The sequence below is a fragment of the Diabrotica virgifera genome, chromosome 3, assembly GCF_917563875.1.
Source record: "Diabrotica virgifera virgifera chromosome 3, PGI_DIABVI_V3a".
Classification (NCBI taxonomy): domain Eukaryota; kingdom Metazoa; phylum Arthropoda; class Insecta; order Coleoptera; family Chrysomelidae; genus Diabrotica; species Diabrotica virgifera.
The window spans coordinates 196,681,705-196,697,969 of NC_065445.1; the positions used below are offsets into that span (position 1 = coordinate 196,681,705).

General features: G+C 35.2%; 1 protein-coding gene across 1 annotated transcript in view; it reads left to right on the top strand.

Moving 5' to 3' along the window:
• The first annotated feature begins 1,866 nt into the window (after window positions 1–1,866).
• LOC126882672 (fatty acid synthase-like) overlaps window positions 1,867–16,265 on the top strand; it is a 410,665-nt gene continuing 396,266 nt past the window's right edge. The window contains 1 exon segment of the mRNA XM_050647647.1: window positions 1,867–1,957. The gene's annotated coding sequence lies outside the window, so the exon portion shown is untranslated.

The window sequence follows — 16,265 nt, forward strand, 5'->3', positions numbered from 1 at the left end:
GCCCTGGAATAATACGCGAGTAAAACAACATTGAAGTAAAATGGAATAATTTCATTTTTGATGCTAATTCGGGGGAGACTTTCCAGAGTTTTTTGACCAAAAAACAAAGACTCTAACTTTATTTTCAGCATAACTTGCTTACTTTTGATGCTATAACCTTTAAAAAATATATATACATATTTTTTTCAACACTTTAAGGAAGTTGTTATGATTTTTCCTTGAAAAAGTGCATGATTTTTTGGTTATTTTACGTTTAAATAATTAACTTTAAAATTTGACGGATATGAACCTATTTTTCATTGGCTAGAACTTTGTTTCTACTGGGTCTATGGAGTTCGTGCATACATCATTTTTTTTAATTTTTAATTTGCTATACTTTTGTTAAAATTGTTTTTTTTTTTCAATAAAACATTTACTTTTTGAGTTATTTCTCAAAAACCACCTAAAAAGTTGTTTTTTTTTGTTGAAAAATGAAGGTATTTACTAGAAAATTATTAAAATACTCGAAAACTCGAAAAGTATTAACTTGGTGAAAAAATGCTATAGAACAAAAGGTGCTTAGAATTAGACGTTTTATCCATATCTGAACTTATTTTGAACATATATTTTTTCACCCATTCTAAGGGATGAACCTCACCCATGGGACAAAAGCACACAGAGGCCCAATGTCATTTTTATTATTTACCGTGCTATCTATGTGTTTGTCAAATTTCATGTCCAATACGTTCCTAACCGTTGCCAAGGGCAACCGACACAATAAATCACATTCGTAACAAAAAATAAATCTCTACTACACTTTAAAAATCATTTTTAATAATTAGATAGAACTTTAGGTTAACATAATTTTTATTTTAAGATAATATAAGTCTTTCTTTAGCCAATGACTGTGAAATAATTTCTTAACTGTTATAAATAAAGTCACTAGGATTTAAGAAAACAAAAACATCTCGGCTTTTGGTTGGTCGTAGGTAATTTTTATTTTGTTTTAAATCTTTACTTTGTCTTCAGCAACAATAACCTGCAAGTTAGAAACTCAGAGAATATACAGGGGCGGCTTCAGTTCTAAATGTTTATAACGAAATTTGCCCCCTTATTTTTACACTCGAAATAGCAGGTTGAAAAATGTTATAACGCATTTATTTAAATCATAATATGAAAATATAAGTCTTTAGAAGAATAGTGGATCTTGGACTAACTCTCTACGATTTTTTTTTAAAGTTATAGCCTTTCACATTTGACCCCTTGGGATAAACAAATTATAATATCTAAGCAACAACTGGACTAATCTGGCTCTACAATTTTTTTTATGTTTGTTTTTTGAAAGATCTGCATTTTAAAGCCTTAAAGAATACATAAAAATTTTTTTACAATAAATAATGCAATTGCAAAAAACCGCCATTTTGGACCTTTGGCAAGTTGTTTTGCAATAACGTATCAACGAAATTATCCTTGCCATAGCTCAAATTGTAGGTTTTTTAATTTCCTACAATTTTCTATTTGAAAGGTTTTCTCTAAAATGAATATCCTAAGCTGCAAAATTAAAATCTTTAAAAATTGCAAACTTAACAAATAAAAAACGTCATAAATAAAAAACCGCACAAAATTTTTGTTTACATTTTAGTAGAAGTTATTCCTGTTATCGTCCTTTACAACACCTGGTAAACACAAAATTATAGAACAAACTAGAACAAACGTAGCACTAACTGCTGTTTACATACATGCTAAAATCGCCCTCAAATCGCTTGGCCTCTTTATTTTCTTTATATTTGAATATTTAAATTTACTTTTAGATAATCAGGTTAGAGGTTAATTATACCTGCGTGTACACACCATAATCTATAAATTTTTGAAAACTTTAGTTTTTAGTTTTAGTTGTGTGATAGGGTGCTTGTAAGGTGGAACCTCAACTTAATAACGTCATCACAAACTTCTTAACAGCTCCATAATAGTGTATTTAGTAAGCAAGTACCAAGTGTTTTTAAATCATATAATATTTATTTTTTTATTTTTTGTTTGAAGTATTGCCTCGATCGAAAATTACCCTTTTCACTAATTTCTATGATACTTTATTAAAAATCTTTGGTAAAAGGTATATTTATATTAAAAAGACACAGAACGTTTACGGAATACTTCACGAGAAATTCTACGTTTGACGTCTATTTGCCGACCCCGTCCTCTGAGTTAGTAAAGAAATCTATATTATATTCCGCAAAAAAACTTTACACCATCTCCCTCTACAACTTAAATCTGCAGCATCTTTCCCCAAATTCCGTAAACTGACAAAAGCCTAACTATCTGAAAGACCATATTATTCAGTAGAAGATTTTCTTAATCAATAACTAAGAAATTACAGTACCCTTTGCACAAGTAGTATTTTTATTATTATTTTTTGTCTATATTTGGGTGTCATATGCAGCAGCTTAACTTTTAAAATTATTAATTACTAGGTAGACTATGCATTTGCAATTTATTTAAATTTTGCACTTGATTATTTCTGTTTAACTTCATCCAGATTTGTCAAGCCCAAGAAACCATCCAACATCTTATAACTTCATCCAGATTTAGCCATACGGCTCACACTCCCTCTAAGGGGAAAATTTACTCATCACAGATACCTACGGTATCAAAAGGATTGAGCTATGGTGGGACTCTTTCCACGTTATCGAGCCCTAGGTGACTTGGTATGCAGGTGTATCTCCCAAAAATTTTCGTACACTTCTGGCCGTTGCTAGTAGTACAGCTTTCTGCATGGTCTTAAAAAGATGTTCATTCAGACCTAGCTTTTTGATGCTTTCGAGGAGGATCTTCGGAATGACTCCAGTAGTAGACATAATAATCGGTATTGTCTGGGTACTTTGCATTCTCCATTGTCTCCGTATTTGAATTTCCAGATCTCTGTACTTGGCCATCTTTTCAGTAAATTTACTACGTAGATTATTGTTGTTAACCACATGAACTAGTGTTGTTTGCCTTGTTAATTTATTAACCCGCCATTACACGCGCTATGAGGAAATCCCTCACCATATTTGTTTATAACCAATGAAATTGTGTAAACTAATACGATAACCTTAAGCACCCAGGAATGCCTTTAACATGGTTTATGAGAGGGTATGAAAAAGTTATAGAATATTTCAGGCGGCCAGTGTGCTGTGTGATAGTTGAAAGAAGAGACATCCCTCTTCAAGTGAGGGAATTCCTCACTGCGCGTGCAATCACAGTGAAATCACGTTTCTATTATCTCAAAGAAACTTTTAGGTTTTCATTTAATATTTAGGTAGGTTTAATTAAAATATTATTGTTTGGATTAGGTTAGGAACAGTGGCACACCGAGGGGGGGTTTGGGGGTTAAAATCCCATTCAGAGCATATAGAAATATATATAAAAGAAAGTAGGAAAATGTAACTTGTCTTTCACAAATAATACAAAAAACTTTCGGTGCCCAAGAAAACCCCCTCCCCCCCAGAGGAAAATTCTAGGTGCACCACTGGTTAAGAACCCATTTTTAAATTAACTATTATTCTAATTGGGAAATAAGCCACAATTTAACTTGAAAAATTGATTTTATTGACGTTTCGAATTCCACCTCGGACGTCGTTATCAAAATACAAAATATTAATAGTTAATTACATAAATGCCACAAAGAAATAGCTTCAGAACAGTTTTTAATTTTAATTTGTATTTTTAGTAAAATGAATTCGCGTAAAGAACGTTAATTTCTTCAGTGGCTTGCTGAAATTGAAAATTAAGAAAACTTGGTTTTGATCTATATTATTTTTACTTTTGTTTTGTTAAATTAATAAAAAAAAATTGGTTTGCGAGACTTTCTATAATATGTGAGTAGAACCCATTTTATATTTATACATGTTGACATTCATTCTTCCTCGAAATAAGTCGAATTTATGTAGGTGAGGGCGACGCTCATACGCGTGCAACCACGTCACAATTGAAGACGCGTGTAACGGCGGGTTAACTAGTACGAGATCTGGTCTATTATGTGCCACTCTTTGGTCTGTGAGTACAGTGCGGTCCCAGTATAGCTTGTAGTTGCCATCCTCAAGCATACTCTCAGGGACGTATTGATAATACGGGAGATGGTCCGTTTGGAGAAGTCCCAGCTTGATAGCTATCTCTTGATGAAGGATTTTTCCCACTGCGTCATGCCGTTCCTTGTATTCAGTTGCAGCAAATGCCTGGCAGCCCCCTGTAAGATTTTGGATGGTTTCTTGGGCTTGACATCCATATCGGCATCTGTCGTTTTGAACCTGAGGGTCTTTGATGATATATTTCAGGTAATTTCTGGTTGGTATAACCTGATCCTGAATGGCCAGTACTGAACCCTCCGTTTCAGGAAACATCTTTCCTGATGTCAACCAATAGTTAGACGCTGTATTGTCTACATAGTCTTGGCTGACCTCATTGGGATGTCGCCCATGCAGAGGTTTACCCATCCAGTTGCGCATTTTTTCGTCTTTAGTGAGGTGATTTATGCTCATTTCTGGTTCCCTCAGTTTGATCGGTGTTGTGTTATCTACTGCGCAGATAGCACGATGTAGAGTAGATGTCTCAGCCTGCATCTGAAAATAAGTTCTTAAGTTAGGAATTTGTTTGTCTAATTGCTCACCTATATCCATAAGTCCTCTTCCTCCTAAATTCCGTGGTAATGTCGTTCTTTCTACTGCACTTTTGGGATAGTGTTTTTGTGCCTTTGTGAGTTGCGTTCTTACTTTTCGCTGAAGATTTTCTATGTCGGTTTTTGTCCACTTAACAATGCCAAATGAGTAGCTAAGCGAGAATTATGAATGTTCTTTGGAAAAACACTTTTTTAAAAAACCGAACTTCACAATTAAAACTTTTATTTCGACAAACAATGATTTTAGTTTCAACTCAATAATTTAAAATCAGACTTTACTTTAACATTTAAATTAGACTTTTATTTAGAGATTTTAATCAGACTGAAAAAATATTGATTTTTACATGGTGTTTTACAATTTTATAATTGCTGATCTTGCTGTCCAATACGTCGCAATTAGGTCCAGAATGTTCAACGCTGCGACGCGGCGTAGCCTTGTGTTGATTCCATGTGGTAGAATATACTGGATGGTAGCGGTCGTTGTACTATAACTACTCCATCCCGTGAAGAAGTTTTGTAAGGGATGAACAAAACTTTTGGAGTGGCATCTCTTGGAATTTCGTTGCTAGAATTTGTTTTTTGTATCTGTAACATATACAAGGCAAATAATTTTAATAAAAATCTATACAGGAGTTAACCAAAAAATGGCTATGGCTATGGTTCCATAATTTTGGGTTATTTTTTCTGGATGTTCTTCTTCCTTCGGAGAGTTTATGGAATTTTTCTAAAGGGATGTGGTCTATCCTGAATGGTTTGATATTCTGTAGTCCTAATTTTTGGGAAGTATTCGCGATTTATCTGGAACGTTTACTCTTGAATTTAATAACTCTGGATATTTTGAAAAGTTAAATTTATTTTTTTCTTTATCATTTTTTTTTTGTTGTCTGTTAGTAATCTAAATCCTTGCTTGTCCCAGGATGAGGGGAATTATTTCTGGTTTGTTTTTCAGTTTCTTTATCTTTAATTTCTTTCCTATCGTCTGGCTGATCTTGTGGGGAAGGTTCCGAATTAGTTTTTGATTTAGGTTGATGTTTTATGTTCTTCTTATGTACTGTAGCTTTTGATGTTTTTACAGTAACTTCGTTATTTTTCTTTATAAGTTTTGCAGAATATCGTGGAAGTAATTTATTCCTAGTGACTGTTTTTCGGGTATAAATTTTTGTACTTGGTTTATACGTAATAGGGTCTTGTCTCGATTTGTTTCTATTTTCGATGACTTTATTTTTATTTTCTTGTATATGCTGATTTACTTCCTTGTATAATTCCTTTGTTATCTCTCTATGATTTTGAATATAATTATTCAGTATTACTTTCTGTATGTCAACGTCAAAGGGATCTTTTGCGTCGATATGGCCGTTTAATATGGCAATGGGTCGTAACTTCGTTGCGGAATGTATGGAATTATTGTACCCAATTATAGCGTATAGCATTTGTTCCTTTATCGGGAGCTTTGCCTTGGTGTTCCTTAGGATTCGAAGATGTTTTAGATTGTCGAGGCCAATAAGACCATCGAAAGTTTTGTGAAATTTGAAGAGATAAAATTTCATTTTGGTGTCAGAATTAAATTCTGAAAATGAAGGAATTTCAGCACAATATTTTTGGGAATAATTTTGAAAAATTTAATGTGACGACGAAGGGTTCGTGTTTTATATAATTTGGAAAATATGAAGAAGCTATTTCTGGATTAAGAAATGACTTTGTGGATCTTGTATCGATTAAAAGTCGTAAAGAAGGCTCAGAAATTTCAATGTAAGGTAGCTCCTTCTTGTCGGGAAATGAATGAAGTTCAATTACGTTTCGGCTGCTTCTGGTGGGTCCTCTCGAAAATTTACGTTTTCTTCGTATTCGGTTGGTTGCTGTTCGTATGTATCTTGTAGAAAATTGTCGTATTCGAGTTCATAGTAATCATTGTAGTCGGCATTCTCTTCTTGCTCATCTCCGTGGCATTGTATATTGTAAAGTTCTTCTACGGTGAATTTTGGTTGTGCTCGGTAATTTGGTGTAAAGTTTTGACGGCCTTCTGTTGTGGTTTCTGATATTCCACTCATAGGTGTTGGTCTAGGCTGCTTTGGCTGTCCGGGTTTGGGTGCCCATACATTTGACTGGTTCTGGGTCCTGAATGCTGGAGGGTTTGAATTTTGTCTAAATTGGTTGAAGTTTTGTTGTCGATGTGGTTGTTGAAACTGATTCTGTGGGTAGAATTTCCTGATTGGTTGCTGCCATTGCGGAGGTGCAAAATTTTGCTGTTGATAAAATGGTTTTTGGACAGGTAAAGGCATTTGCTGTCTCTGAGGTCGGCGTTCTTGATAATTTTCGCTTCTTCCTGATGTTGAGGGTTGACTTATTTGATTTTTTTGAAGATATCTAACATTATTTTTTTCCTGTACGTATTGTATCGCCGTAGCTAAACTTCCTTGTCTCATTGCTCTAATAACAGAGCCCATTGGTTCTCGTAGGCCTGCTAAAAATGTTGTAAGAGCTTGTTGACGGAAAAATTCCTGTTTGCTTCTTTTAATGTCGGCATTTACAGTATGTAATTCTAAGTCATTGTTGATACAGCTTAAAAGTCTCATTATTTTTTTGTAAAAATGCATGATAGATTCTGTTGCTCCTTGTCTTAAATTTACTAAGTCTCTTGTAAGCGAATTTTCGTCTCTTTGGTCTCCAAAATTTTGAATTATTGCATTTTTTATTTCGTCAAAAGTTTCGCATCCATATAAAGATATAACTTCTTTGGCTCTACCTGTTAATTTACTTATAATACCATGAAGCAAACATTTATTTTGGATATTAGCTGCATTTAGTCTATCATAATAATGGTTTAGAAGTATTGTAGAAACTTTAATAAATTCATGTAATTCATTTGGGGTTCCGTCGAAATTTGGAAGAATGCATAAATTTTTCACGTCAAATTGTGGAACTGCCATATTTAAAAAGAATTTCAATATATATAGTCAATAGTCAAATACGTATAGTAATTTCAAATATATCAATCTTAAACTGCTTATTATTTATCTATTAATCTCTATAGTCCAGAAAGCCACTGCGCATCCGCTAGGAAAAATATTCTAATTCGGATTCTTTGCACAATCTTACTCAAAAAGGGCTCCTTTTAACAAATTTGCATGTTGCCAGGACCAAAAAGTGGTCAAAAATTTTTTGAACGTTTTTTTTTTGTTTTTTTCCTAAAATTATTTTTTTTGCACGGAAAAAAGTTATTTTAGGTTTTTTGGATCATTCCAAAGAGAAACGGTCTTTAGTGACTTTTCTCTAAAAATGATAGTTTTTGACATTAAGCGATTTAAAATAGAAAAATTTCGAAATCGGCCATTTTTAACCCTCAAAAACTATGTGAAAAGCTGAAAATTTGAATGTTGCCAAGGTAGGTAGATATTCTTTAAACATCGATTGATGAAATTCCGAAGAGTTTTTTGCAATACAATATTTAAAACTCATTTGTTTTTGAATTGCTAATCAAGCGTGCACGACACTATTTTCCACCGACAGTATGGTGCAAATGAAAGGAATAAATTCGTTATTTCGTAAACCGGCGACTTTAAGGAAAAATCCCGAAACCGGTCGATTTTTAATTTTAAAATATGATATTGTGGCATATATGGTATACTAGTGACGTCATCCATCTGGACGTGATGACGTAATCGATGATTTTTTTAAATGAGAATATGGGTCGTGTGCTAGCTCATTTGAAAGGTTCTTCAATTCTCTATTCAGTAATATAAACATTTACATAATTATTTATACAGGATGTCCAAAAAATTTTTATTAAATTAAATTATTTGACAAAAAAAGAAGTAGAAGGACACCCTGTATAAAACAATATGTAAATGTTTACATTACTTGATGGAGAATTGAAGAATCTTTCAAACAAGCTACCACACGACCCCTATTCTCATTTAAAAAAAATCATAGATTACGTCATCGCGCCCAGACGGATGACGTCACTAGTATACCATATATGCCACAATATCATAACTTAAAAATAAAAATTGATCTGTTTCGGGATTTTTCCTTAAAGTCGCCGATTTTCGAAATAACGAATTTATTCCTTTCATTTGCACCATACTGTCGGTGGAAAATAGTGTCGCGCACGCTTGATTCGCAATTAAAAAACAAAGGAGTTTTGAATATTGTATTGCAAAAAACTCTTCGGGATTTCATCAATCGATGTTTAAAGAATATCTACTTACCTTGGCAACATTCAAATTTTCAGTTTTTCACATAGTCTTTGAGGGTTAAAAATGGCCGATTTCGCAATTTTTCAATTTTTAATCGCTTATATGTCAAAAACTATCATTTTTAGAAAAAAGTCACTAAAGACCTTTTCTGTTTGGAATGATCCAAAAAACCCAAAAAAACTTTTTTCCATACAATAAAAATAATTTTAGGAAAAAAACAAAAAAAAAAAACGTTTAAAAAAATTTTGACCACTTTTTGGTCCTGGCAACATGGAAATTTGGTAAAAGGAGTCCTTTTTGAGTAAGATTGTGCAAAAAATCCGAATTAGAATATTTTTCCTAGCGGATGCGCAGTGGCTTTCTGGACTACTAGTGTTTATTAATATATAGTATTTATTAAGCTATTCAAATTTTTCTTTAAATAAATTTCTAAATCTGGCTCTAAAGTCAATCTAAGGACTTAGAGGAGATATTTCTACATTATTTTAATCTTTCTATTAATTTATTCAAATCTTTGTTTTTATCTTCTTAATCTAGCTCTGATTCAATCTAAGGACTCAGAGGAGTCTGATTTAATAATATCTCTTTCAAAAATTAATCTTCTTAATTCTAAGTAATAATAAAAATCGCTTAGAGGATAAAGACGATGCCGATGTGCATTCCTTTGCTCCTGAAGGCTCCTAACAAAAATTTATTTTGGATATTAGCTGCATTTAGTCTATCATAATAATGGTTTAGAAGTATTGTAGAAACTTTAATAAATTCATGTAATTCATTTGGGTTTCCGTCGAAATTTGGAAGAATGCATAAATTTTTCACGTCAAATTGTGGAACTGCCATATTTAAAAAGAATTTCAATATATATATAGTCAATAGTCAAATACGTATAGTAATTTCAAATATATCAATCTTAAACTGCTTATTATTTATCTATTAATCTCTAGTGTTTATTAATACAGTGTGTCAATTTTAAAACTTACAATGGCTATATCTCACGAACAAAAGCTGAAAACGAAAAATGCTTGAAACCGTTTCTAGGATAGTAAAGGGGAACTAAAATGACATGAAAGAGAACTCACCCCCATCAACCCCCTAGGCCCCACCCACCACAACCAAAAAAGTTTAAATTGCAAACCGCTACTTGTGATACATCATTGAAAAGGCTATAAAAAATGCTATCCAATGGTATAAATAATAATTATACAGGGTGAAGCAATAATTGTGAAAAAATGTCAATTAAGTAAATGTTCAAAGTGGGTTCCGTTGTTTTGTAAACAATAATACAGTCTGTTTTCAAATTTTGCACGAAATTTGACAAATGATTTTCTAGTAATAGGGCGACATGCTTGAGTAATTATTTCTCGCAATTTCCCAAGTGACGCAAGTTAAGTTTTATAAACAACTGATTTAAGGCAAAAATGGCAAATTAAGTTTTAATTAACAAAAAAAGTACGAGCGGACACTTACCATTTAAAATAATAGACCGGGAGCATTACAAATACAAAAGTCATAGTAAGCCAGCTAATATTAAGACCCTGTATAATTATTATTTATACCATTGGATAGTACTTTTTATAGTAGGATAGTATACTACTTTTTTCTATGGGGTTACCCTAAATCAGTTGTTTATAAAACTCAACTTGCTTCACTTGGGGAATTGCGAGAAAGCATTACTCAAGCATGTCGCCCTATTACTAGAACATTTGCTAAATTTCGTGCAGAATGTGAAAATAGGCTGTATTATTGTTTACCAAACAACGGAATTCACATTAAATATTTACTTAATTGACATTTTTAATAAATTTGTAATTCAACAAAACCTTATTATATTTTTCATTTAAGCCAAAGTTTCACAATTATTGTTTCACCCTGTATAATTATTATTTATACCATTGAATAGCATTTTTTATAGCCTTTTCAATGATGTATCACAAGTAGGGGTTTGCAATTTAAACTTTTTTGGTTGTGATGGGTGGGGCCTAGGGGGTTGATGGGGGTGAGTTCTCTTTCATGTCACTTTAGTTCCCCCTTACTATCCTAGAAACGGTTTCAAGCATTTTTCGATATCAGCTTTTGTTCGTGAGATATAGCCATTGTAAGTTTTAAAATTGACACACTGTATATAGTATTTATTAAGCTATTCAAATTTTTCTTTAAATAAATTTCTAAATCTGGCTCTAAAGTCAATCTAAGGACTTAGAGGAGATATTTCTACATTATTTTAATCTTTCTATTAATTTATTCAAATCTTCGTTTTTATCTTGTTAATCTAGCTCTGATTTAATCTAAGGACTCAGAGGAGACTGATTTAATAATATCTCTTTCAAAAATTAATCTTCTTAATTCTAAGTAATAATAAAAATCGCTTAGAGGATAAAGACGATGCCGATGTGCATTCCTTTGCCCCTGAAGGCTCCTAACTTCTATTTCTAAATGCTAATTCCCTTGGGTGAACTCTGCAACGGTTTCCCTGGGGCCTGTTCTTGGAACAGTGGACAAACACTTAAAAGTGACGAGGATCTGTAAAGACTCTTCCACTTCCGTACTGACTCTGCGCCAATTATGAATGTTCTTTGGAAAAACATTTTTAAAAAACTGAACTTCACAATTAAAACTTTTTTTTCGACAAACAAAGATTTTAGTTAGAACTCAATAATTTAAAATCAGACTTTATTTAACATTTAAATTAGACTTTTATTTAGAGATTTTAATCAGAATGAAAAAATATTGATTTTTACATGGTGTTTTATAATTTTATAATTGCTGATCTTGCTGTCCAATACGTCGCAATTAGGTCCAGAATGTTCAACGCTGCGACGCGGCGTAGCCTCGTGTTGATTCCACGTGGTAGAATATACTGGATGGTAGCGGTCGTTGTACTATAACTCGCGGAACATGCGTAGGTGTTTATTGCCTTAACAAATTTCTACTGTTAAGGTGTGAGCGAAGCAGCTGTTTTATCCTTCGTATAAACTCAGTAGTTATCTCTGTTTTCATTTGTTTATGGTCAATTTACTCCAAGATATTTAACATATCATTTTCACCCATGGCCTTGATGTTCTGGCCATTTTGCATATCGAATCCTCCGGGCTGTACTTTTCCTCTGACTATATTTAAAATACGGCACTTGTCTAGTACGAAGTGCATACTAATATCATTAGAAAAAGTTTCTACAGTTTTTAGCATCTCATCGAGTTGGTTTCGAGTGGAAGCCATTAATTTCAAATCATCCCTGTGGAGTTCAATAGTTGAGATAGTGGGTTCATAGCTAGACAGAACCACAGAGGACTCAACGAATCTCCTTGAAACAGGCCCCGGCTGATTACTATATTTTCAGTTTCGATGTTATTTTCACCAGGTATTTGAAGGTGAATTCTAGTTTTCCACTCTGTCATTATATGCTCTAAAAAGGTCACTATATACGACTTTATATATTCTCAATATATCTATAAGCCACTCATGCGGCACTGAATCAAAGGCCTTCTTGTAATCAATGAAGGCAGTAAAAAGATTCCTCTTTTTGGAATATGCTTGGTTAGAAATGACTGAGTCAATGATGAGTTGTCCTTTGCAACCCATGGAACCCTTAGCGCATCCTCTCTATTGAGGCTCTATGATATTGTTCAGAGCACAGTGTTGGTAGATACGCCGGGCTACACAGGATGTGACCAATTTATACAAAGTTGGAAGACAAGTAATTGGGCGGTATTTGGCTGGATCTTGGGTGTTATTTTGATCCTTCGGTATTAAATAAGTGTTTCCTTAAATTATGAATGATGGTATATCCTGCGGATTAGAAATAACATGATTAATTAGTGTTGATAGGCATTCATGAATACTCCAAAACTTCTTGAGCCAAAAGTTTTGAACTCCGTCTGGTCCAGGAGATTTCCAGTTATGAAGCTTTTGATGAAATTTGAGACTTCTTCAGTAGTGAAGGGTTCGTAGTAGTAATGTAGTGTTGGCAGTTCTGTGTCGTATCTTCTATCCATCCAGCATTGTTGTTAAGAGCAGCTGGTGTGGAAAGTTGATTTCCCCAAAACTCATGGATTTCTTCTTGGCTTGGGTAAGTCTTATCGATACGTTCTACAGTGAAATTGAGTTTTCGATAGAACGTTTCTCAGAGCTTTCAAAAAAAGCATTGTCGCTTTTGCGGTTGTTACTAATTTTGTACCTCCTTAGTCGTCCTGAATAAATGTAGAGCTTTTGTTTTAATGTATCCAGACACTGATGGGCTGTGTTTTCTGGATCATATCTTGAGTGTCTTGCGGTACTTAGCATTATTTCTTCAGCTCTCCTGATGACTTTTCTACTTGTTACATCTCGTATGAATTCTGCGACTATACCAACATCCCTACGTAGTAATTCAATCTTTCTGAGCAGTCTTTTTTCCCAGGGTGCAATTCTGTTACCAGTCCTTCCGTTGTTATTACCCCGTCGTGTTCTGATCTCTATGCCCATTACAATTAGCAATTGCTGTTGCTGCAAAGTAGATTAGCATGTGCAAATATTCCAATGTGTGGGCTTCTACGACATAATTGGGTAGGACTTCAGTGTTCACAATTTGTAACAGCGCCCCCAGTTTCTTACAAGAATTTATTCGTGGTAGCGGTGGTCTGCTAAGTGGGTTTGTTCCACACGTGTCCGTGTACCGCACGTGCCATTTCGCTTACTAGGTTATCACGTAACTCGTTGTTTTCCTGTTCTGTATTGTCAGGTTGAGTTTCTTGTATGGCAAGCTCAGGAATCTGCTTATGAACTTCAACAGGGACTTGATCTTCAATTACTACATCGTTATGAATCTCCCGTTCGACTTCGCTTCTGATGGTATTGCGTCTAGTCTCTGGGATAAGGTTGTTTCTTATAATTACCCGGTATTGGTCTGATACTCGTTGCTCCGATACATGAATATCTGGGTACGTCCTGCAAAATTCGGCATACATCTGTTGTCGGTAGCCGATTGTTTCTTCACCGAGGTTTGTCACCTTGTAGTAGAAGCGCAAAATGTTTTCATTAATGGACACAGTCCATTTCATGCGCTGCCTCGGTCGTCCCGCTTGAGTGAGCGCCGGCTGATGTTTTAGTGCAGCACCTTTGGCGGGTGGAGATCTTGTTGTTGTTTGGCTCGCTTGTGGTTGTGGTGGTGGTTGGGCTGTAGCTGATGGTATGACAGGGTTCCGCCTCCTCAACACCCTGCCACCGACGTCCCGCATGCTGTCACGTCCAGCGCCGGCTCCAGACGTGCCCTGGCGATCCCCAGGCAGCGATCCTAAACATAAATTATTAAACTCCATTCTCATGGGTGTGCATTTTATACCTACTGCCAGGTGTCAGTTTTTGTTCCACGGCAAGTATCCCTGCTACTCTCTGGATATTGGCGCTACGAATACACAGAAAGCATCCCCCATTCGCAGGGGGGGCCGCGCCTGATAGAAGAACTGACAAAAAACTCCCACAGGATAACTTCAATCCAGATTTAGCCATACGGCTCACACTCCCTCTGAGGAAAAAATTGACTCATCCCAGATACCTACGGTATCAAAAGGATTGAGCTCTGGTGGGACTCTTTCCGTGTTATCGAGCCCTAGGTGACTTGGAATGCAGGTGTATCTCCCAAAAATTTTCGTACACTTCTGGCCGTCGCAAGTAGTACAGCTTTCTGCATGGTCTTATAAAGATGTTCATTGAGACCCAGCTTTTTTATGCTTTCGAGGAGGGTCTTCGGAATGACTCCAGTAGTAGACATAACAATAGGTATCGTCTGGGTACTGTGCATTCTCCATTGTCTCCGTATTTGAATTTCCAGATCTCTATACTTGGCGATCTTTTCAGTAAATTTACTACGTAGATTATTTTTGTTAGGTATCGCCACATCAATTAGTGTTGTTTGTATTGTTAATTTATTAACTAGTACGAGATCTGGTCTATTATGTGCCACTGTTTGGTCTGTGAGCACAGTGCGGTCCCAGTATAGCTTGTAGTTGCCATCGTCAAGCATACTCTCAGGAACGTATTGATAATATGGGAGATGGTCCGTTTGGAGAAGTCCCAGCTTGCTAGCTATCTCTTGATGAAGGATTTTTCGCACTGCGTCATGCCGTTTCTTGTATTCAGTTGCAGCAAATGCCTGGCAGCCCCCTGTAATATGTTGGATGGTTTCTTGGGCTTGACATCCATATCGGCATCTGTCGTTTTGAACCTGAGGGTCTTTGACGATATATTTCAGGTAATTTCTGGTTGGTATAACCTGATCCTGAATAGCCAGTAATGAACCCTCCGTTTCAGGGAACATCTTTCCTGATGTCAACCAATAGTTCGACGCTGTATTGTCGACATAGTCTTGGCTGACCTCATTGGGCTGACCTCTTGGTAAGGTGGTTTTTGCGCATTTCTGGTTCCCTCAGTTTGATCGGTGTTGTGTCATCTACTGCGCAAATTGCGCGGTGTAGAGTAGATGTCTCAGCCTGCATCTGAAAATAAGTTCTTAAATTAGCAATCTGTTTATCTAATTGCTCACCTATATCCATAAGTCCTCTTCCTCCTAAATACCGGAGTAATGTCGTTCGTTCTACTGCACTTTTAGCGTGGTGTGTTTGTGTCTTTGTGAGGTGTGTTCGTACTTTTCGCTGAAGATTTTCTATATCCGCTTTTGTCCACTTAACAATACCAAATGAATAGCTAAGCGCGGAACAAGCGTAGGTGTTTAGTGCCTTAAACAAATTTTTACTGTTAAGCTGTGAACGAAGGAGCTGTTTTACCCTTCTTATAAACTCAGTAATTATCTCAGTTTTCATTTGCTTATGGTCAATTTTCCGCGCCTGCTTTACTCCAAGATATTTGTACATATCGTTATCGCTCATGGCCTCGATGTTCTGGCCATTTTGCATATCGAATCCACCGGGCTGTACCTTTCCTCTGACTGTATTCAAAACACGGCACTTGTCTAGACCGAAGTGCATACTAATATCATTAGAGAATTTTTCTACAGTTTTTAGCATATCTTCTAGGTGTTCTCGAGTGGAAGCCATTTTTCAAATCATCAATATACAACAGATAATTGAGCTTCGCTACCACAGTATTATTGCTTTTAATGCTAAAACCGTGAGTCTAAAAAACTAAATGAGTCAGTGGAGTTTAATAGTTGGGAAAGGGGGTTCAAAGCTAAACAGAACCACAATGGACTCAACGAATCTCCTTGAAATAGGCCCCGGTTGATTGCGATATTTTCGGTTTCGATATTGTTTTCACCAGGTATTTGGAGGTGAATTTTAGTCTTCCAATCTCTCATTATATGCCTTAAAAAGGTCACTATGTTATCATCTACTTTGTATATTTTCAATATATCTACAAGCCATTCATGCGGTACTGAATCAAAGGCCTTTTTATAGTCAATAAAAGCAGTAAAAAGGTTCCTTTTTTAGTGAATGCCTGGTTAGAAA